This window comes from Balaenoptera musculus, chromosome 9 (assembly GCF_009873245.2).
Source record: "Balaenoptera musculus isolate JJ_BM4_2016_0621 chromosome 9, mBalMus1.pri.v3, whole genome shotgun sequence".
Classification (NCBI taxonomy): Eukaryota; Metazoa; Chordata; class Mammalia; order Artiodactyla; family Balaenopteridae; genus Balaenoptera; species Balaenoptera musculus.
The window spans coordinates 92,355,953-92,380,216 of record NC_045793.1 but is presented as its reverse complement, the minus strand read 5'-3'; the positions used below and the strand labels follow the sequence as shown (position 1 = coordinate 92,380,216).

The following is a 24,264-nucleotide window of genomic DNA, read 5'->3' as shown; positions in this document are numbered from 1 at the left end:
TCTCTCCAGTTAATAAGTATGAATGAGCCCCAGATTCAGTCCAAGGATCATGTCAAAGGCAGGAAGTTAAGAAAAAAAAAAGAAGAGTTTGGGAGTTAGTCCATGATTTACTACTGAAGTTTTGTTAAGACCAAAGATTAAAAATAACTTGGTAAATTACTATCATTTCCTCATGATAAAAGCGCAAAACACTTTTGCATGCGACATAAATACATAACAGTGCAGGTGTATAAATATATCGTTACGTGTAAGGTTTTCAGAATTGGTGTTCAGAAAAGTGTTTATCAACTATATTTATTTTTTAAGAGTATAAACAGGAAATAATTGTCACAGTTGAAAACAGAATTGGCTTGAGGAGTCAGATGCTTGATATTTTGATGTAGTCTACCCCAAAGGGTAGATTATCATCACTAAGGCCAGTTTTTAGAAATCAACGTCACAGCAACTAAAGAGTAAGCATTTTTAATGTCCTCACAATTGTGCCAAAGGGTATAAGCTAAATGAGATTTTGAGTGTTTTTGCTCGCTGATACTTTTTCCTAACAGGGTTTGCAAAATAGATTTTTGGTTGTATTGAATGTTGTGGATTCTCATTTGAAAATAAACAAACAAACAAATCCTGCCAAAAATTAATGCCAATCAATAGTTCGATTTATTTTGGAGCTCTTAAGAAGTTTATTATGTTATTTTTCTATGAGCGGCTAAGGAAAGTATTCACTTTCTTGAATTGTAGAAAATGTTTAATATTATACTTATGCACCATTGAATTGTTTTTATTGTAATTGTTTTACTGTGTGTACCATGGCCTTTGGGTTTGTTACGTTTTTCACCTAGATGTTATTCATCTTTTCTGAAGGAGACTTTTAAATTACATCAGATCTCACCTTGACCTTTTGACTTAGGACTGGGTTTATTTAATAGGATAAGTTGGTTGTACTTTGGTTTAAAAAAATTAATGTTACTTTGTCATTGGAAAAATAATCCTTCGCAATGATGTATTATCCTATGCCATCGACCTAAATGTTTCAGAGTGATGAAAGCCCATTGACACAGTTGTCAAAGCACGAGTAATGAATGTAGCAAACAAACATTCATTCCCTAGAAATGTTTGGCATAATTGCTGACATGGTAATAATTAGTACATAGTTTTTTGGTGGTCTTTGCAAAGGCTTGAGGGTTTACATCATCACAGGGAGGTTAAAAATGAGGCAGTGCCCTTTCAATAATACACGTAAGCAAGGATGAAATCATTTTCCCACACGATGCGTATGGGAAACCATACCTATGCAAAATTACGTAATAAGTGTTCTTTTTAGGGTGTTTTGCCCTGAATTGAACTATTCTGAAAACGATTCAAACTTACCAAAAGAACCGCATTCCTTTGCCTCCTCTTTAAAATCCATGTTCAAAACATCTTCCATGCCATACCCAGTAGTATTTTCATACCTGCCCCTTTGTGAGACATTATTAGTAAAAAGCATACTTGCCAGAGGGGCATAGAAATGCTAGTGCAGCAGGTGTCGCTGAAAGCAGGAAAGCATAGTCCACGGGGTGGGGGGGTGTAGTACCAGCTCAGGGCTGCGGGGACTTCCCACTACCAGCTGCTGAGTTCTCCCCATTTGGCTCCTTCCTGTAGGTTTTGACACCGTGGACCACCCCTTCCCCCTCTTGACCCTTTCATTTCTGGCCTCTTCAGTGTCTTCCTCTCAGTCTGACCGCTCTTTCTGAGAATTTCCTGCTCCCCTTCAACTGCATCTCAGTAGCATCCCCAATCCGAGTTTATCCTGTCCTGTCTCAGAAGCCGCAGGAGGAAGTAGAAAAAGCACGAGTTTGGGATTCAGACAGAAGTGGTCTTGTGTTGCAGACGTATGACTTGCCAGTTGTGTGTCGAGGGTCATTAACTTCACCTCTCTGTGCTTCAGTTTCTGCCTCTGTGTCAAAGCAATAACAATGCTTATAGAATTGGTGCATCACCTGGCGTGTCTGGGACATAGTGTAGCCTATTACATGTTAGTTCTCTTAGCTCTTCCAGGTAAAAATTACAGTAAAATTAGTTTTATTGACCTGTGTCTTTACTGGACTCACTCCCCAATATTTAGCAGTAGCCTCCAGCCAGCTGTGATGTAGATTTTCAGCAGCAGCTCCCTAGCAATGTGGTGTCGGTGTTTCAGACACACTGAGGGTACCAAATAGGTGGGGTGAAGATGCCTTTAAAGGCCTTAGTTCGGCAAACTCAAGCACTCTCTAAGTTTCTGTTGATTTTACCATACACAGAAATTTGTTTTAGCAGAGCCTTTAAGAAGGTAGGAACAGGCTACCTTTTGAGTAGAGTAACCGTCTTACCAAGATTATTTGGAGATAAAGGATTGTGGTGTATTTTGGCCAGTGGGCCCAATAATGCTTACCTTCTGCTCTACCTCTGTGGTACCCAAAGGAGATGCTTGTAGTGAGGACATTGACAAAGCAAGACGAAATACAAAGGCATTAGAGGCTGAGGCCTTGGTCTTCAGTCCCAGTGCAGAGCTCTGTTACTGTAGGCTAGAAGAGGCGACAGGCTCCTTTCCCCTAGGTGAGTAATGACCTGGAAGCAACACCCTCCATTAAGCAGGTCTGATTCCCTTAAGCCCAAACCAGTATCAGACATTAACACTGCAATGTGGAGAGGAAGACTAATCAAGGCCCACACCCCATAACAGAAAGAAAGGATTCAGGAGGACAGGTTTCCTTAGTGTCAGGCCTGTCATTGGACTACCCCACCTGCCTCAGGTCCTGGGCAGGGCCCGAAGCAAGCCGAGCTGCCCTGGGGGAGAGAGATGCAGAAAGATGGAGAGATGGCTAGGTGGAGGGGAGAGAAACGAGACCCCATCCACATGCTGACCTGATCAAGTTCCACCTCTAAAGGTGTACTCATATATTAGGATAATGAAAAGTCACAAAATCATTCCATTAATAAAATTAGAAGATTATTACTTTTACAGTAACATCACATGTCATGGCCAAATCAATGTTCTTATCCCTACATCAGTGTTCTGTCTGTGTTTCCTGGTTCATCTTGGGGGTGGGCTTTGGGAAGAGCCAGGGGTTACCCCTAGAAGCCAAGAATCTTGTATGTTGGTGACTGAAACATCCCCTAAGCAGCCTCCCTTTCCAATCTCTATTCTCTTGGACAGTTACACTACTGACAACTGTTCTTTCCTCTTGCCTAATACCCTCAGTAGGCCTGCATTGTTCTCAAGTTCAAGTTCAGACTTGTCAGTTGGTTGGTGCTCAAGGCCCTTTGTACTCTGGTAGCGTATGACCTCAGTAGCCTCCCCTCTTGGCCATATCCCCGGCCTCCCACCATCACTGTGCCTGTAGCTCCACTGCTCTGCTAGTGGGGACATACCACCAACTTGGTCATTGCCGTTCCTTTGTTTCTGCCCTTCCCTCTACTCAGAATGCCCTTTCTACCCACCTGTAAAGTTTAACTCAAGCATTGTGTCCTGTGGAATGCCTTCCTTGATGCCGCCTTGTAGAATCAATTGTTCTTTTGTAGTTTCATAGTATACTCTATAAATACTGCATTGTATGGTGGTTGGTGGTACTTCTGGTTTTCCCATCAGTGCATGGTTTGAGATCCCTTATGTAGGAAACATGTCTTATTTAATTCCTGTTTTCTTATCTGTCTTTATCCAGTCTATTGACAGATACATATGAAATGTTCAGTATATTTGGTTGAATTGTTTTTATTGTAGACATAGCTTCAAATCCTTATAGACTCTTTCCTACACACCTGTAGAGATTTTGTAAGTGGGAACTAAATGACAAGGAAAGAAAGCCTCATTTACCCTACAATTGGTTTTAATTCCATGGGAGAATCACTAACCTCTGCAACATTAACATTTTGTCCTGATAAAATACCATTGCAGCAGATCCAATGAAAATCGATGGAGTGGTTTTACATGTAATTAAGATAAAGCTTTTCGCAACTGAATACAGAAGATATTTTATAACACGTGCCTAAACTAAAGCATCTGAGATGATGACACATCTTTTTATTTTAGTAATAGAATCATTTTGCAATTCATAGTTGTCTTCATATTTGAGTGCAGCCAGGAATTCCTGAATTGACACTTGTTTGTCTTCTCTGAAAGGTTTTTCAGAGGTTGATAGTATGACTTCTGTTTCCAAAAGCCCAAAGTCCCAAAAGCCACAAATCCTCTTTTAGAAAAACATGGGTGTCCCTGAATTGGTTGTCTCAAAAAAAAAAAAAAAAAAAAGAGAGAGACCTAATGAGACCTAATGTACTCAGCTGTGATTGTTTTCCTCCCGGTCTGTGCTGTCCTTTGCTGGCTAATTCTCAGCTGGAATATTTGCAAAGGAAACATTCAGGCTGAGGAGAGGAGACTTGGAGATGGTCAAGCTCTGGATTGTCCATAGCTGGCCCTTTGTCACAGCCCAGGTGGGTCTTCTCTGCTCTAGGTTGCACCCATCATTTCTTTGTGACCCTCACTGAAAATTTGGGGCCTTTCAAACAGAGAAGATTTCCTACTCCAGTAAATAAAATACTTCAATAATAATAGTCACACAATATGGAAGTATTTTAGCCACGCTATACACATGCATTACCAAAAAACCCTCTATTTCCATAAACTGAAAAAAGGCACCAGGCGTGACTCTTCTGATTGGGATCCATTAAAGGGATGGTCACCAGAGTTTTAGTCACTTCTCTGCTGTCACTTTTGATTGAAACCAGCAGAGATGTGTTTTGGCAAATCTATTCACAATTTGTCTTTCCTTGCAGGGCTCCCCCTGTAATTGAGTTTCCCATCAGGGAGTCAGTTGGAGTTAACGTATGGACAATCTGCTGTGACTGACTGACGACGAATGTCTTAACATTCTCCCCTCTCTTCAACCCACAGAGCAATGCCAAGACTTTTGGTTTAAAGAAGTCAAAGGAAGAACAATCTCTTCAGATAAGAAGATCTTCTTCAAAGGTAGGAGCTTATCTTCTTAAAAGGTTTAAATTAGTAATTGGTTCAAGAAGGGAATTATACCATAAAATGATGTGTTTATGTAATAGTATCACCATGTTTAATACTGTCCATCCAGAAAGTATGATGAAAGACAGCGGGTAGGGATAATGGTTGCAGAAACATGAATCATACTGCATGTCAGAGAGGATGGATCAAATACACAGGGAAGAAACCCAGCTCTTCACGTCCTTTCATAGTAATAAGATTTTTGTTTTTCTAAATCATGAATCGTATAAAGTTCAGAAAATAGACAGCAGAATAAAAGCATTGCTAGTAAACAGTAGGTTTCTGATGGAATTAAAGATTTAAAACGATCAGGAATTATTTGTAAGAAAGTTTTCTTTTTGATTCAATCATCTATCAAAAATCTCCTGAGAACATATTATTCGTCCATGATTTTTCGTGTCTCACCATGAAGTCCAAGTAATACAAAAGTCTGTTTGGAAAGTTTCAGTGTTACTCTGATACATGCTTTCTGCTTTGTAAATCTCTTTCCCACCCTAGTCCGATTTATATCATTTGAATTATCAGCTCTAGAACAGACTCTGCCAGGCCAATGATGCCTTCTCAAAGGCCATTGAACTTGATGAAAAATATCTTACTTGGAGATCTGGAACACAGTTCAGAGAACTGTATCTCACCCAATAATAGCTTCCTTAAGGAATTTATGAAAGCGTGATTGTTCAGCAGTTAGCTCTCTATCTCATAGGTTTTATTTAACAAGTAAACTCCCATGGAATTTAATTAAGAAAAGAAGATTGTATGCAAGATTTTGAGGTAGTAAAATCTTGCAAGATGTTGTCCCTTGTTCTTGAGAAGTCTGAAATTGATCCATCCATATGTCGTTTTGTATTTTTCATGCCTCTGTTGAATTTGCTTCCGTTATGTTGTACTGAAACTAAGTGTATATGACTAACTAGTTTTTGTGATGTTTCAAAATCCCGCGAGAAATCCCCAGATCAGTAGCCTGGAAACTAAGGAGGCTGCTTTGTGAATCAAATAGCACACGTTTTGTTCTGCTTGGAGAGTTCTCAAAGTGAAAATGATTAAAGACTAGCAACGTTGCTGAGTTAGATAATTTTGACCAATACCGAAAGAGCCTGAATTTTGTATGAATGGCTCTTTTAATTGAAAGCTCCCTCGTCAATGTAAAATGACTGATAAAGTTTTGATATACCTAGACATACCTCCTCCAACAAGTGTCCGTATTTCATAAAATAAATACACCTGCAAGGTGAGGCAATGTGAGAGACCCCTCCATTCTAGCAGGAATGTGAAAGTTTACCTACACTGAACCACAGTTGTTAGGAACTAAGAATTAGTAGTAACAGTGGTGTTAGCACACACTTTCCACATCCTTGGACAGCAATACCATAGAAGTGAGTACCGCTTCCACAAGAGTCTTAGGCAAGCAAAGCTTTTTATTAAAAGAGAGAGTTTGTGCACAAGGAAGAAGGCAGAAAAAAGTGCCAGCTCCCTGAGTAGAAGGGGCAAGTTGCTTTTATAACAATAGAGAGGGCTTGTCTCATGATCACTGATAATTTCCAGAAATTGTCAAACTTCTTGATCGGCAGCAGGTGGCTCCATGGTGGCCGGCAGGAATAGAGAGTACTTCTTTGAGGGGAAAGGAGTGCGGCAGAATTTTCTGCAAGAAAGTACCAGAACAGATAAGGATAAAGTTTATAGTTGAGTCTTGTGGCAACTAGGTATACTTGTGAGTGTAACAGAGATAAAGTTCATCTTTTATTGCTGCCAGCCTGGTTTTTGTCTCTGGGACTCAGGCCCCCAGGACCTTTGTTCTTTAGCTTCCAAGGCCTATTTTGCTCAAAGCCGTTCCCTGGTCCTTTTCCAAAATGGCTGTACTCTTGTCTCCCGGTCTCAGTGGTAAGTAAAGTGGCCTACCAATAAAACACCAGCACCAGCAGTAAGTGCTGGCAAGTTCTTCTGTAGATAGCATATTGTGTGATACTCGGGAGAGGTAGGAAGACCGAAAGACCAGGAGCTTGTTTGTAAATGGTGGTTTCTAGTGAAAGGGGGAATATACACAAAGACAAGGCAAGCAGAGGGGCCGCTGGGAAGGTGGCATGGTGCCCTTGTAAGGTGGCAGCAGTGGGGCTCCATCAGGTGATGCCTCAGGGAGTTTTCCTGGCTGGTTGCATTATTTTCTCATCCATTCACTGCGTGAGAGTTATTTGACTTCAAATCTCTGTCTTCTAGGGCAACAAGTGAAAAAGTTCAATTCTGCCTTTCTCGGTACATTTTCTCAGTGATCTTCTGGGCTGCTCTTTTGTCAGATGACTACAGTGAACTTTTAGTCGTTAGGCTCTAGTAGAGCCACAAAAATATCTCATTTTATCTTCATGGAGGATTTCATCTGGTGGAAACTGAACACTGACTGCCTTCCTGTGTGTCTTTCCCTTGCCTCACAAAGACTCCCTGGAACTTCCTGAAACTCTAAAGCACACTTGTATTCGGAACGTCCTCAGGCTATTCAAGAATTCGGCCTCTGACATTAGAATAGAAAGTGTTTTGGAAACTACTTAGAGTTTTCAGTGGGCTTTTCCACGTTCACTAGTGGGCTGTGGTATCCGAAAGATGTGGGCAGCCAGGGCCAAGGTTTGTGAAGCCTCACCACACCCCACATCCCTCTGTCTGGAAAGTGCTACCCCTCCCCATGTCCGGTTGCATGTAAAAACTGCGTTCGCATTCATCAGCAGCACCAATGTGTAAGTTCTCTCCAAGGAAAATCTGCCTTCTACCTGACTTGAAAACCTTGAGCTGAAATGTAGGGACAGTTAATGGTGGAATTGTTATAAGCAACCAGAGTTGCAGGGGGCACCCCCAGTATCACTCTGAATGCCGGTTTTCTGCTCTGGCTACGTTTGTGTAAGTTGCGTCCTGGTTGTAACCATGATGGGTCTGAAGAAGCATCATGCTCGTGCTGTACCTTAAAGCATGTTCCCATTGGGCAAGCCGTAGAAGAGGGAAAATCTGGCAGGTTATTGGAGTTATTTAATGATTGTTTTTGGTTGATGATTTCAAAGTTGTTCGTTCCCTTGGACTCGTGGTACTAACTTTTTAAAATGATGCAGATGTCTTAGGAGACTGGTAGTTCTATTCTGAGTAGATAATAGTAAAACTGATAATAGTAGAAGGACTTTCTCTTATGATTAAGTTGATCTGTAAATGTGAATCAATATTTAAACAGTAGTCCAGCTGGCACTACTGTTTTGGATACTATTTGACAGTATAGAGATCTATCAAAATTTTGTCCTACAGGGTCATGTTAAGGCTGATAAGTTTCATTTCATGTTTACTCGACACCAGACAAACCTAGGAGACAAACATCATCCACAGAAGGAATACTTGCCTACGAAACTAGAGGTGAAAAGCTCATCAATAAAAGCAATTACCCTGAAAAAATAAATGAAAGCAATTACCCTGGGAAGCCCAGAACTTCCAAAAACCAAGACAGGGACGTAAATCTAAGCAAAGGGTTTTATACCAGTTAAAATTGGGGTATAGAATCAACTAGAAAACCGGAACAATCTTTTCTGATACTTATTAACTTCCTCCGTCTTCCCCTGACCTATGATGAGGGCAAGCTCCAGCTTTCCACTCAGTGACAGCGTCTCCTGAAACATTACTGAGCTTGGACAGTCCCTCCCCTGTGGTCCCAGCAAACTTCTTCGTGGAATGACAGCTCACTATCAAAGAGCAGCATTCCTGGAAGCCGAATGAGAGGGGATGTAGGTTCTTTCCTTCCATCCCGGGGTACTGCTCAGTTTTCCATTTCTGTATGGAATCTGATTAACACCCTGTGACCTGGAGTCAGATGGAAGCATATGAAATCCCATGGACAGTGTTTCTGTAGGGAGGTTGAGTTATAATACACTTCCCGATCTTTATCTCTGAGTCATCACGGCATCCATGATTGAGGTGCCTCTATGGACCAAGTCCCTTCTGCCCCTTGCATCCTGTCCTCGTGATTCTTATGAGACACAACCATTTTGCTCTGGAAATCCGCCCTATCTGCCTCCCACTGCTGCGGGCTGCTCAGTTTGGTAGTTGTCTCAGGAAGAGCTGTGGAAAGGCGTCTGAAGAAAGACACCAGCATCCTCTATTGGGAGATAGTGGGAGGTGGGTGAGAGAGTGATGGGAAGGGTGGCATTGTGGCCTGTGGCAGTAGCAATCAGTGCTGGTAGTCAGTAGAAGGAATTCTGCAACTTGCATGCGTCCCTCCCCTCTCCTCCCACTGTGGTCCAGTGGGGAGAAATATCTGTTTTGGAACTAGAAGGAGAACATTGCCTGAGTCACTCCAGTACTGGAAATGTGTAGCGACTTAGCATTTATACACCAAAGGGCTGATGCGATTATCTTTACAACAGGTACTTACTGGATCAGATTTGTTTTCCCTGCTGCACTTTTGGCTTGCAGCTTTTCAATGGTTTCTAGGTCATCAGAATTAGAGCTGGTGATGAGATAAGGCTAGATCAGGGGAACACGAACTTTAATGTGAGGGGGGGGGCTCACCGAAGGGCTGGAATTGTGCCACCAGAGAGGGGAGCCACTGCCCTGTGACCTTGGCTCCCAGCAGTAAAACCGCTACTGAAATAACTCTGCCCCTGGGAGCACGTTTATTCAAAATGATCATAGTAAAGGGCATCCCTTGTTCATTCCGAATTATGATCTTTACGTTCAGCATTCTCATGATCAAATCAATATTCTGCTCACCCTAACCTACTGAGTGAGATGCTCTGAGTGTTAACAGTACTGGAAAGCCTTAAATGCTCAGGTCCTCACAACTCTGAACACACAAAGGTAGGTTTGTGTGCCCAGGTTCTGAAGGTGCTTTATCAGATCCCTTCCTCCCAGCATCTGGACATTTCATCCGGGGCTGCTTCTGGAGGGAGTCAAATCCTGGCAGGACCGTTATCTAGGGAACTACCCAGGAGGAAAATGAAGCCCAGTGTGGAGCAGGAGGCCAGGCCCAGGCCCCTGCTGGGAATGCAGTGTTTTGCCGTCACATCTGAGTGCAGACACAGATGCTTGGACTTTTTTTTTTTTTTTTTGCTTTGCTTTGTTGTGTTTTATTTTGTCTTTCGCAACAGCAATTCGTTTTGTAAGGCAAAGAAAAAAAAAGCTCTTAGAAGGATTCAAGTGTTCATATCTGCAGAAGGCATTTCTACAGCTTTTGTCAAACTTAGCTGGTCTGTAAAGCGTCTTTGTTTCTGGTTGACTGTTGCAAAAAGCAAGTCCATAAACTAGCACGCATCCAGGAGAGAATGATTTCTATTGAACGAGTCGAGTGGGATATGGTGCATGGGGCCAGTCCTGAAAAGGGTTTTGTTTCTTGCAGCATGGTGGAAATTCACATTCATATTGCTGCTGTGCGTTTGTTAGCATGCGCGGTTAAACAATGGGGCATGCCAGCCGACTCGGCGGTGTTGATTAATGCATTCCTTGAACGTGTTGATTAATGTGTTCCTGCGATGCCTCCTCAAGCCAAGGCTGCACCTGAGGTGTGCCGGATGTGCCGTCTCACCGGCTGTGTGTCGCTTACATGGGCCCATTTGCACATGGGTCTTCCGGGTGTATATTTCACACCAGCGCCTTTGTAAATAAAACCGCAGATCTAGGAGATTTTTTACAGGAATATTCTCCTCTGGCAGAAGTGTTCTATGTTAAATCTAGCAGGAACTCTATAAAACTGTGAGACTTATAGAACGAATGGTCTTCCAGCTAAACGTAAACCCTTGATGCCATCTGTCTGTCCTATGGGCGATCCTGCCCTGACTTTCATTTTTGTTCTCAAAGTTTTCGTAAAGAAAAAAAGAGCAGAAAATACCTATGGAGTGCAATTTTCACTTGAATAATACAGGAAGAGTTATGCACAGGGCCTGCCCGTTAGACATTTGGTGAACTTGGCATCTCAATTTTGGAAATCCACTCTTCCCAGAGGCAGGGATTGCCATCAACCAGGCCAGGGTAATTCTGTTTCCAGTCAACTTCATTCAGGGTTGTGACGTTTCTTGCTGTATTATGAATTCCCATTAAACCACTTTTTTTTTCATAGCCTGTTTCCAAAAAGGCTCATCTTGATGGGGTTCTGCTTGGCTGACGGTTTGAAAAAGATTTGTGTTTGAGAGTTTTTATTTGTTTAGTATCTTATACTTGTTATTTGAGACATAAGAATTCTACCGCTACTTTTAAAACTTCCTGACCCCAAAATTTTCAGCAAGATGGCAAAAATGATGAGAAAGCCATGTTCTAAAATGGTGAGAGAAGGTTTGAGCATCAGAGAAGTGATTCAGCAGTGCCGGCGTGATGGTGTTAACCACTGCGTCTTGAGGTTCCAACTATAACATTTTAACAAAGGAAAGGCTATTTAGAAAAAATAATTTTTTTTCTAAAAAAAAGTGAACAAGTTCATTCTGAACAAGAAGGAATTTTTATACATTAGAGAATTCATGTATGGAACTATTATATATAGAAGTAGTGGCGTCACCAATATCCTATTTAATAATTGGCATGAAATTAATGGTGAAGGATGACATTCTGATATTTTCAAGAATAGGACTTGAGTGAAGATTCTTTATTCCATTTAGACTTAGCAGTGACAAGACCATTCAAAGGTCTACTTTGGAAGGTTCATAGAATACATGACTTCTGTTATTTGATTAATGACATCTAACCCCCAATTTACTATTAGTTTAAAATGCTTAGTTATGTCTGCCTTACAAGGAATATTTGTGGAAAAATAGTAAAATATTTAAGTACTTCCTTGGCAGGCATACATAAGCTTCTCTCTTGGAACTCAAGGTACACAAAATACGTGTTTAAGTCATTATAATACATATTTGATGTGGAAGACATATTTGGGGAAACTCATCTTATTTGATTTTCAGAGAACCTCTAATTATATGGTATGTTTAGAAGAGAAATGCACCAAAATAACTGCCTAAGAGGGAGTTCACATTTGTGATTAGACATGCGTTTTCCTGGTTAGCTTGAATTCTACAAGAATTGAAGGGGTAAACAAAGAGAAGCAGCAAACATGATTAATCCATTTTTCTGCAAAGGTCTTGAAACAGTACTGAATAAAAGCCTTGCTGACAGATGCTGTTAGCCTGGTGAAGGAAAGGCCGTAGGAACAGGTTATGAAAAGAGAGGATGGAAGACAGAGAACAGTCCACATGGAGAAGGGGCACAGAGAAAATGGTTCCTGTCAATTTCTATTGTACTTATTTTTTTTGTCAGTAAGCACAGAGAACGTGGCGTTAATGTAGTTTCCTAAATGGCTTTGTTTCCTGGGGCAAAAAAAAAAAAAAATCTGAGAAATAGAAAGAATTTGACAAATATAACTAGACACAGCTACCATATTCAAATTATTCAAATGAGCTGAAAAATATATCAGTCTAAGTTCAAAGTATCTGTAAAATATTTCTTCATTATGTAATATTTCCCTCTTATAGAACATCCAACTATAGATATGCTTTAATATTTAAAAAAGGTCTTCAAATTGATTTCTTGTGCAAAATAATAAAAAGCTTTCTTACCTAGAGGAGTAGAAAAAAATAAGTACGTCTTAGACAGCCTCTGGCACCATCCTGGGTACTGAGTTCATGCTCTGTAAATATTTGTTGAGTTGAAATGAATACTTGTTATATACCAAAACCAGAAGTCATCCCTAGAGAGAACTTTCCCCCGAATTTTCTCTCTGGGTCTTTCCGTTTGTTGCTGATGGTTGTTGGCTACCCAGAGCAGCTTTATGGTAAATACATGAAATAAAATTTTCATTTTCCTGAAAACAAACCTTTGGACACTAGGATTTTTCTTCTGTAGAGCAACCCCCAAGTTTAGTGAGGAAGTAGATTTCAAATATCTGTCTTATAATGGACTTGCTGATTCTGTCCAAATTATTTTTATTACTGAATTGTAGCTGCCTTGATTCAATACATACAGGAGGAGCATGCAAAGATCTTTGCATAAAGGGGAAACAATTGAAAGACTTTTTTTTATAAAACAGATTTTCCTCAACTGAGAGACAAACATAGCTCTGCACAAGTAGGGTGTTGAATCACCACTGAATGACTTATGGGACCATTGCCCATACTTGAGCCTAGAATCTCACCAATATTTCACCAATAAATCAAAGTTTATTTTGGAGTTATTTGGGTTTCATTAATACAAATAAGATACTAACGTATAGGACCTACATATAGTGCCTGTAGGATGACCATCTTCATTATTAAACATTACTGATTGCTTCTTGTGTATAGGGAGCTATGAGAAGTTCTGATAATGCAGTCTGCATTATAAGATATGGCTCTGGCCCTTCTGTGACTCACAGTCTTTAGTTACATACATATAAATCAACCGTTCACCTACACATGTATGTACTAGGTCTACGCGTAAAAAGAAAGCACAGAGTAGGCATTACTGACTGTTAAATGTGTGGGACAGGCTGAAAGTGCCCTGGGAGTTCAGAGGAGTGGTGACCACTACATACTGGGAGGCTAACAGAGGTTTATGACCACTTTGAACTTGAACTGATCATTGAAGGAAGAATGGTTCTAAAACTAGTTCAGAAAAACTAACTTGAAAAGAGTAGATGTTACAGTGGGGGAATGGCAGCCTTGAGGGGGATGGTAGATAACCATGGTATTTACATTGCCAAAGGACAAAATAAGTAAACCAATTTAAAGCAGAAGGTAGACCTAATATGTGGTTGAAAGTGGCTTTGGAGAGCTGTTTGTTCCTTTCTTCCTTTTTTTCATGAATGAATAAACGTTTATTCATTTGTCCATGAGCTACTGTGTTTCAGACACCCTCAAAGAGTAACAGGCAGGCTATACTATACATGACAGGTATATAGCACAGTTATTGCAATATGGTGTAATTAGTCCCGAAAAGGTAAAAATAATACATACATATATATATATTTATGTGTGTGTATATGTACATATAAAGGGATATGGTGATACAGAGGCAAATGTGACAACTCTGCATGGTGGCATCAGGAAAATCCTTGAGAAGGAACATGAGACGTGAGTAGGCATCTTCTGGGCAGATGTAGAGAGGGATATTCCAGGGAGAACAGATACCACTAGAAGCCTGGCGGTGGGTACACTTGGAGAGCTTGGTATGGTTGAAGGTGGAGGAACTGGAGGTGCCGTGAAGGCGGGTTGGAGCCAGGAGTTTGGGGTAGGTTGTGGGATTCCACTTCAGGATTTTGAGTAAGGGAGTCACATGATTAGATCTGAGTTTAGAACAAGTACTCTGTCAACTGTATGTAGAATAGATGGGTGAGACTGGAAGCTGTAAACCAGTAAGAGGTGAGAAATGAGAAGAAGCAAGAGAGCCTGACCTAGGATCCTAGCAGAGGGGACCATTTACAGTGTATTTGAGTGGACCTATATGCCACTCAGCAAAGGAACAAAGAATGAGGGAAAGCAAGTCCTGACCTTAGGCTTTAGAGACTGGGTGGATGGTGGTGCTACTGACCGGAATAGAAAATGCAGAAGGGCTGCTTTTGAGAGGAAGAGGGAAGATTCCGTCATGATTATATTGCATCTGAAATATGTCTGATGGTGAATATACTGTACTGAGTTTGACTTATGTTCAGTTATGAACCTGTTAAGTTCACGAGTGAGAAGTAAGGTGTGCCCACCATTGTTTCGAGAAGGTTAATTTGGCATCGGTGTTTTAGGAAAATGAAAGCACATTGAAGATGAGGAAAGCTGTTAGGAAACTCTCTGTATAGATGCATGAGAACCGAGATCCCCAAACATGGAGAGAGGCTGCAGGCATGGTGAGTAGAGATGCCAGAGAACAGCAGATGCTGGAGAACGGCAGCCCCTCGCCTTTCATGGTTTGGGTTAAATTTAGCGGAGCTTTTGTCGCATGATTCCATGAGTACAATCCTAGTTGAGCCATCTCTGCCTTAGGTGAGCCCTGTCCCTGGAACTCAGAGAACTGGGTTGGCAGCAGTGATACCTGGTCCTCCCAGGCTGTCCTCAGAATGAGTACGCTTTGCTTGAAGAAGGGGGCCGGTTACCCATGGACCACATGTGAGGGGAATTAACGCCATCAATCATCTTCAGGAGAACAACTGGCTGTAGAAACCACAAGGTCAAAAACTCTTATTAACCGAGTGACCTAGAATGTATACAACTCAGACCGAAATGACTTTCTCAAAGAATGATCTGAATAAAGAAAATTTTGCCAAGGGCAAAAATGAAGGAAAGCAAGTACATAGCATTCCCCAGGGTCACTGGAAACAGTTCTTGAAGCAATAACATGGGACAATTTGTCATTATTACTAAGCACACAAATTTGAGTCCAATGTCAGGGAAAAGAGCTCCATTGTTTTGTTTCTGTTGTTATGTTCATGGTGGGTTTTTTTTTTTTTTTTGTCCTGTGATAACTATTTGGAAAGGGTGACCAGTTAGATACATGCCAAATGACTGAGGTGGTATTTCCATGAAACGTTTCCATTTTAATAATTCTTTCAGATTTCTAGATGAAAGACAGTTTAACCCTGGGGCATATGCTAAGATGAATCACACGTCTCAGAAAGTGATGCATTGGCTGCAGAGGGAATTCATGTGTACTTTTGGACACATTCTGGCATAATTAATGCCCCAAATCATAATTTTAAATGCCTAAATCATAATTTATATTCATACATTTTTCATTTTGAACTTCTAGGTATTTCTTGATCAAAACTCATACCACTGTCCATTGATCGTCCATTCAGCCAATCAAATGGAAAAGAACTGTAGTTTTTTAAAAAATAGAAAAATGATCTAATTTCCCTTCTACTTCTCATGTGCATAGGATAAGCAGAAAAAAATCCCAGATCTGACTTGGTACTCCTTTCATTTATCCCAGAGACATGGGATGGGCTAGTAAGTGGCCATGTGTTCATGCCGCAGGGGCACCCTGCTTGTTTCCTTCTGTAGCTCAACCGGTCCGGTCCTTTTGTTGCTAATAACCTCCCAGGTGCCTGGTACCAATTCTTCCCTAGTTCTAATAAATTAGAAAAGCAAATGAAGAAATTCTAGGTTGTAAAGCCAGATCTGATGCAAATTTTGCCTGGTCCCTTTATATTAACTTCTGTTTCCTCCTGGCCTGTGTGCCTCAACCAGGGAAGACTCTTGCCGTTCTTCTCTGGGGTGTTCGTTTGCCCCCTTCCTGTTTCACTGTTGCTCCTTGTTTAGCACAGCATGGAGCTAAGTCATGTTCTCCAAGGATCTCATCTTACCCAGGGCTGCATTTGTCCTTTGCTTCTGGGTTTTGTTGGCATATATGTATGACTTGAGGGCCTTTATGGAAAATAGCTGTTTACTGTAAAAATAACATCTGGGAGCCTCTCTGGCTGTATTCCATAAAGAGAAGTTAGTTTAATTTCATATAACATATTTTAAGGTCTTCCCAATGGTGATGGCACTTCTTCAGTATTTAATAAGGTAAAATTAACAGTGTTACAGTAACAACTGAGAATAATCAAAATATGCCCTAAGCAGTATTTTTTATATCAACTTTCTTTCTTTATTCCTTCCTCCCTCCTTCCTTCCCTCTCTTCCTTTTCTTTCTTTCCTTCTTTCTTTCTTCTTTCTTTCTTTTCTTTTCTTTCTTTCTTTTCTTTCTTTCTTTCTTTCTTTCTTTCTTTCTTTCTTTCTTTCTTTTCTTTCTTTCTTTCTTTTCTTTCTTTTCTTTCTGTTCATGCTCATAAAAAAGCCAACAGAAGTTTTGGGAAGGATTAAATTTGTATGTAGACAGTAATAACTTAATAGTGGAACTGAATATTCCCAGTGATACCTATTCTAAAAACCATTATGTCCTACTATTAATAATAGTCACCATTTAGGAAGCTTATTCAGTGCTAGACATGTTCTAAGCACTTTACATGTTTTATCTCATGTTATCCTCACAGTAACCTGTTATTATCCTCATTTTATAGATGAAAAAACCTGAGGTACAGGGTTAAATACATTGCCCATGGACACACAGCTAGACAATGGTAGAACAGGGGTTCAAAAACCAAGTGAGTCTCATTCCAGCGCCTGTGTGCTTCACCACCGCACCTCTGCTTGGGCAAGAGAGGTGCCCACCAGAATGCTTGATTAGTTAATAAGGGACGCCCTTGGCCTTGGGAGTTCTGGTCACTGTGCTGTGTGTTCATGACAAATAAGGCCTCATAGGGAAGTCAAAGCTATTGCCCTCCTGCCCATTCCATCAAATAATAAATCTAAAGGCTGTCAAGGTTGTTACACTGCACCTGCGGTGCTAAATATCCCTCCCATGTTCATGCATGTTGTGTAGAATAAGTGGGTGCTACAGAAAGAAAACAATTCTAGGCCAAACAATATAATATGGTCAGGGATGCTTGCCTGCTTCAAGGTAGTATTACAGTAGTTTTGGCCATTCTTATCTCTTGTGAGGCTGATTCTATCTGAAAAAGAAGTTCTTGGAATTTTAGTGTCAGTGTGGTTTGCTCACAGCTATGACATTTGTCCACATGAATAAAAATAGTCATAATTAACACTTGTTCTTTGTACCTTGTCACCACTCCCCATCCAGCCTCTTCCCTCCCAGAGCTCTTCCACAGGAACCCAAGCCGTGTCTTATCCACACAGGATTTTGAAGGCACCTAGTTCTACCGCTTCTCCGAAATGACCTGGCCAGTGCTTTAGATGTGATTTCCCACTCTTCTCCCTGCCGCCTTCCCATCCTAACCCAGTGTTTGTGTTTTAATAGAAGGATCTGGAAAATAGCTTGAAGATGTAGAAGAAGGAACAATTAAATCTTATCATTAGATTCAAGTAGTAAAATTCCAGGCAGAGGGTTTATCCTTTTTGGCCAGAAGAGCCCTGCCCCACAAATTCTGAAATCAACACACAGTAAAACTATCTACTCATAAATCTCCCACCCACTTAGATTATAGTTATTTCAGTGGTGCCTTTTAGAGAATGATCAGGATAGATACATACTTTTTTGTCTAAATATGAGCATTAGTAATAAAGTATGGCGAGTTTGGGATTAACATATACACACCACTGTATATAAAATAGATAATCATCAAGGACCTACTGTATAGCACAGGGAACTATACTCAATATTTTGTAATAACCTATAAGGGAAAGGAATCTGAAAAAGAATATATGTATAACTGAATCACTTTGTACACCTGAAACTAACACAGCATTGAAAATCAACTACACTTCAATCAAAAAAGAAAAAGATTTTTAAAAAAGTAATAAAGTATGGCTTTAAAACCTGCATTTTATTTAAATTTGTATTTAGTTTTTAAAATTATCTCATTGTCAAATATTTCATTCTAGAGAATACTTCGTTTTTTTATCCTAATTAAGTTTGTGCAAAGCCCAAACTCTTACCCTGACTTCACTTTTATTCCTCTCCCCCGACTCTGCTCTCCGTACATTGGCCCCTTTGCTGTTGCTTCAACAAGCCAGCCTTGAACAAAGGCCACCTCAGGGCCTTTGCACAGTAGTTCCCTCTGTCTAGAACACTCTTCCTGCATATGTGCCCATAGCTTGCTCCCTCTCCTTCAGGTCTTTGCTTAAATATCACTTTCTGGAGAGCCATTTCCTGATCCTGTGGTAAGCAAGTGTACTGTGTGTATGCACACACACACATGCACACATGCACACACACACATGCACACACACATGCACACACACATGCACACACATGCACACACATGCACACACATACACACACACACACACACATACCTGGGAACCCTTATCTCCCTCTCTAGTTTTATTTTTTCCTCCATAGTACTTACCTTATAAACTATATAATTTACTGTTTATTTTGTTATTATCTGTCTCCCTTCACTAGAACATAAGGTCCGTGAGAGCAAAAACTTTTGTCTGTTGGGTTCATTAATATACCCCAGCACCAAGAATACTGCCTGGCATGTAGTAGGTGCTTAATTTGCTCAGTGAATGAATTAATGAATGCAGTCTTATGAAAGTTTAAAGTTCCAGCCCCTTGTCAGATAATGTCATTAGCTGAAGAAATTCCACCTCATTTTTGTGTCACACTCTGATTTCCCAAGGTTCCACAATGTCACGGTTTAGTGCTCGGCTCACTCACAAATTCTGCTCGCAAGAGGAGAGGGTATTGTGGCTTTCCATTGTTAAACGCGGAGGTGGAGTTGGAAAACAATCAAAAGAAATGTTCCTCTCATTTATTTGGAGCACAAGAACAAATCTAGCATTTGTTTTTGAGAGAACAAATGTTCTTCGCAAAGAATAGAAACTGTTCCTCAAATCTTTGAAGTATGTCACTGATCCTTTAGCCAGTAGCCGAAGAAGCAAGTATCCTAGTGACAAACATGGGCTTTGTTGGGATGAAAGCGAATCATAAGTTTACAAAAACTGATTGGGCATTTGGCTTGTGACTAATGCCTGGCAGAGACACAGAGGAGGCCCTTCACTGGCCCAGCCACATATATTTTAAGTAAAGACCCTTGTTCTCAAAGAAATGTGATTTTTTTTGCCTAGTGTTCTCTTTTGGATTAAAATAATGCATTGCTTGAGATATAAATAACATTAAGAATTGTGCCAAAGTCACAGCAGTTTCTCTAATGGTAGAGGGAAACAGATTACTTGGGGAGAGGGATTATCATTATTTACTTTTTAGTGGTTTTTTTTTTTTCAGTAATTCATTTAATTTGCTAGCTGTAAAACCACCATAAGAATCAGAACAGTGTTCCTAATGGTCTCCCAATTGCTGTTTCTGTGATTTGTGGTACAAACATTGAAGTCACTGTGTTTCCTATCAATGCAATAAAAAATCTTCATCACCTCCCAGGCCTGCCCTGGATGCTGCATTGATGGAGTGATTTCCGGATGCTGGGAGTCTCCCATAATCCCCCTCTCGCTTAAAAGCATTTCCCAGCCTACTGGCTAATACCTAAATTTCTCCTGCTAGAGTTTGGTTTCCTTAATTTGCCGCTATATTTATTGAGCTGTACTGCTTCAGTCACATATCAGACACAGGATTAGTGTCCTGAGTCACCTGTATACGCTCCCATAAGCTGGGGACTTTAAGCTTTGATCCCTGCCAAAATGAAACCTCCGAGGTCTCATCTGTGTGTAATACTTCAGTGGTTCCACGTTTTAGCTCTTTCTTGGGAAAGATATCAGGATACTGAATACCTGAAAGGAGAGAGAAAGGTTAGCACCTGTGTAAGAAAAGGTACGTAACTGGAAGGTACAAGAGAGAAACTTGCCCAGCTCTAAGATTTTACAGAGGCCCAGCCTTATGCATTGGTTACAGGGATAAAAGGATGCCAGTTGCTTGAAATCCCGTGGTTCCCTGAGTAGGCATCTTGTTTTTTCCATCCTCTCTAAGACCTTGAAGTGTGTCAAAGACTATCAGGCAGAACTGCTGATTTCCACCAATAACCCTGTGAAACAGAAGTAACTGTTGCTTCTTGCAGACCACCTCCAGGAAGGCTGCACTAGCTCCATGCTTTCCTTCAGCGGGTTCAGTGGAGCCCTGTTCAAACAGAGCGATGTGCAGAATCCCAGGACACAAAAAAAGAAGAGCTAAGCTGCTCCAGATCCCCTCCCGTGAGCCTCTCCTCAGTGCCCTGAAGAGGCTCTGTCCCGTGATGCTGTCCGCTGGCGCAGGACGCGACCACAGTGGCACTTGGGTGGTTGTCACGTGCTGTTCTCCATCCATGGAAATGGGCAGTTTAGGGTTGTTTTCAAGTGCACAGACTCAGAAGTCAGACGACCTAATCAGACACCGTGAGTCCTGGCTGTGTCAGTATCAAGTAAAACGGAGAAGCAACTTAACCGCTATGGGCCTTACTTTCCTCATCTGCAAAGTGGGAAAACATCCCACAGTTTAGGAAAGAAGTACCAGGTTCAGAGTAAGCCCTCAGCAGAGAGTAGTTGCTGTTTTAAAAATAAACAAAACTCAATCCCAAATTAGGAGTTTGGGATCAACCTATACACACTACTATATATAAAATAGGTAAACAACAAGGACCTACATATATATATATGCTATATATAGTATAGCACAGGGAACTATACTCAGTATTTTATAATTACCTATAATGGAAAAGAATCTGAAAATATATATATATAACCGAATCACTTTGCTGTATACTTGAAAATAACACAACATTGTAAATTAACTATATTTCAATTGAAAAAAAACACACCTCAGTCCCAAATGATGTAGAATTCTTCAGTGTTTGGGGAGAGAAAAGCGAAATTAGTAGATTTAAGACCTAGAGGGGTGGGATAGGGAGGGTGGGAGGGAGACGCAAGAGGGAGGAGATATGGGGATATATGTATATGTATAGCTGATTCACTTTGTTATACAGCAGAAACTAACACACCATTGTAAAGCAATTATACTCCAATAAAGCTGTTAAAAAAAAAAAGGGATGAAAAATGTGAGTGTTTAGCAATCATCTAATCACTTTTCTCCCTCTCAACCTCTGTTGTAATGGCTCGTTCTGTCCCAAATTATATATGGGTAGTGATTGTGGCCCTTGTTTGCTACAGACAAAAAGTTTGTTCTGTATGATGATGCAGATGTGGATTTCAGGGATGCTAATGTGGTAATGAGCCAGAAGTTAATGAACAGGAAACTGAACAAGAATGGGGCAGACCACTTGGCACCAGAGATGGCTTCGGGGCAGGAAGTCCAGAAAAGGGGAAGTGATTCAGAAGACCAGAAGGGTGGGCTGGACGTGGGGCTGCTTCTGGACTGGCTGAGAGCAGAGCTGACTGCATGCTGAAGGAAGTACTCAAGTACACACCCCACTCCTTACCCCAGCAAATCAAGTTTGTGACGAAGTACCCAGGTGCTTTCCCATCACACCAATGGTCTGCATGCCATTTATGTGAGCCCTTGAATATGTATATTTTGTCCTGTTTACTCTTGGTTTAAATGTTCTGTTACCCAGAGAGATTATAGATTTCTGCAGGGTGGGGATCATGTCTTCTGCTTTACATCCTTCTCCCGAAGGGTTGCCACTTAGCAGGTATATTTGTATAAGGCAAAGTACAGGGGAATATGGACGCCACTTTAGGTATTTTAAACAAAGGAATGTGTTGGAAAGGCTGGAGCTCCAAAAACAGAGGGAGGGGTGTTGGAGGAGCAAAAAGGAAGAAGAGGTGATACCTAGATCAGAAGCAGCTGACATGCCTGGGCTGGAGCCCATGAACCCGCTCTAGCTGCTGCAAGTGGGTTGGAGACGCTTACATTTGATTCTGGTTCTGCTCAAGAGATATTGTCTCTAACAGGGTTGGAACCAATAAAAAAGTGCTGGGCCTTTCTGGCCTGCTGCAGTCCAGAATCATAGCAGCCCTACTGCTACTACAGTAAGTGCCATCAACTGCCTCATTCTGAACCAGGAGAAATAATCTTCTGTCTTTATCATGCTTTGGTATTGCCCACCAGGACCTCCAATAAGCAAAACCAAATGGACAGTTGGTCAAGGAGCATGGAAATAGTGTTTGCAAACCCCTAGCCCCAGTAGGATGAAGTGTAGTGGGACAGGTGTGGGGCTGAAAGACAGCCAATGGATGATTGGCACATATGTCATAATGGAAAGAGTACTCGATTTAATATCCAAAGATCTGAAATCAAGCCCATATCTAACACTCAATGGTCACATGATCTTGTGCAAGCTACTTAACCTCTCTGAGCCTCAGCTTTCTGGCTTGTAAAATGAGAATAATAATAGTACTACCTAACAGAGTGGTTGGGAGGACTAAATGAGATAATGCATATGGAAAGCATTTAGAAACGATAGAGACCTATGTGAATATTAGTTACTGGACCTGTTAGCAATTACCAAATTCACTGCTGATGAGACAATCATAAGGGCTTTTTCATATGGACTTCCCTGGTGGCGTAGTGGTTAAGAATCCGCCTGCCAATGCAGGGGACAAGGGTTCAATCCCTGGTCTGGGAAGATCCCACATGCTGTGGAGCACCTAAGCCCGTGCACCACAGCTACTGAGCCTGCACTCTACAGCCCGCAAGCCACAACTACCAAGCCTGTGGGCCACAACTACTGAAGCCCGCATGCTCTAGGGCCCGCTTGCCGCAACTAATGAGCCCACATGCTGCAACTACTGGAGCCCGCATGCCTAGAGCCCGTGCTCCACAAGAAGAGAAGCCACAGCAATGAGAAGCCCAAGCACCTCAATGAAGAGTAGCCCCCGCTCACCACAACTAGAGAAAGCCCACGTGCAGCAACAAAGACCCAACGCAGCCAAAAATAAACTAAAAAATTTTTTTAAAAAAGGGCTTTTTCAACCCAATCCAAAAATGGGCAGAAGACCTAAATAGACATTTCTCCAAAGAAGATATGCAGGTTGCCTACAAACACATGAAAGGATGCTCAACATCACTAATCATTAGAGAAATGCAAATCAAAACTACAGTGAGGTATCACCTCGCACCAGTCAGAATGGCCATCATCAAAAAATCTACAAAGAATAAATACTGGAGAGGGTGTGGAGAAAAGGGAACCCTCTTGCACTGTAGGTGGGAATGTAAATTAATACAGCCACTATGGAGAACAATGTGGAGGTTCCTTAAAAAACTAGAAATAGAACTACCATCTGACCCAGCAATCCCACTACTGGGCATATGCCCTGAGAAAACCATAATTCAAAAAGAGTCATGTACCACAATATTCATTGCAGCTCTATTTACAATAGCCAGGACATGGAAGCAACCTAAGTGTCCATCAACAGATGAATGGATAAAAAAGATGTGGCACATATATACAATGGAATATTACTCAGCCATAAAAAGAAATGAAATTGAGTTATTTGTAGTGAGGGGGATGGACCTAGAGTCTGTCATACAGAGTGAAGTGAGTCAGAAAGAGAAAAACAAATACCGTATGCTAACACACATATATGGAATCTTAAAAAAAAAATGGTTCTGAAGAACCTAGAGGCAGGACAGGAATAAAGATGCAGACATAGAGAATGGACTTGAGGACACAGGGAGGGGGAAGGGTAAGCTGGGACGAAGTGAGAGAGTGGCATGGACATATATACACTACCAAATGTGAAACCAATAGCTAGTGGGAAGCAGCTGCATAGCACGGGGAGATCAGCTCGGTGCTTTGTGACCACCTAGAGGGGTGGGATAGGGAGGGTGGGAGGGAGACACAAGAGGGAGGGGATATGGGGATATATGTATATGTATAGCTGATTCACTTT

At 41.2% G+C, this 24,264-nt stretch overlaps 1 protein-coding gene across 18 annotated transcripts in view; it reads left to right on the top strand.

Moving 5' to 3' along the window:
* NRCAM (neuronal cell adhesion molecule) overlaps positions 1–24,264 on the top strand; it is a 312,757-nt gene that overhangs the window by 153,014 nt on the left and 135,479 nt on the right. For all 18 annotated transcript variants that reach the window (XM_036864178.1, XM_036864174.1, XM_036864173.1 and 15 more), the window contains exon 3: positions 4,901–4,975. The gene's annotated coding sequence lies outside the window, so the exon portion shown is untranslated. The remainder of the gene's footprint in view (positions 1–4,900; positions 4,976–24,264) is intronic.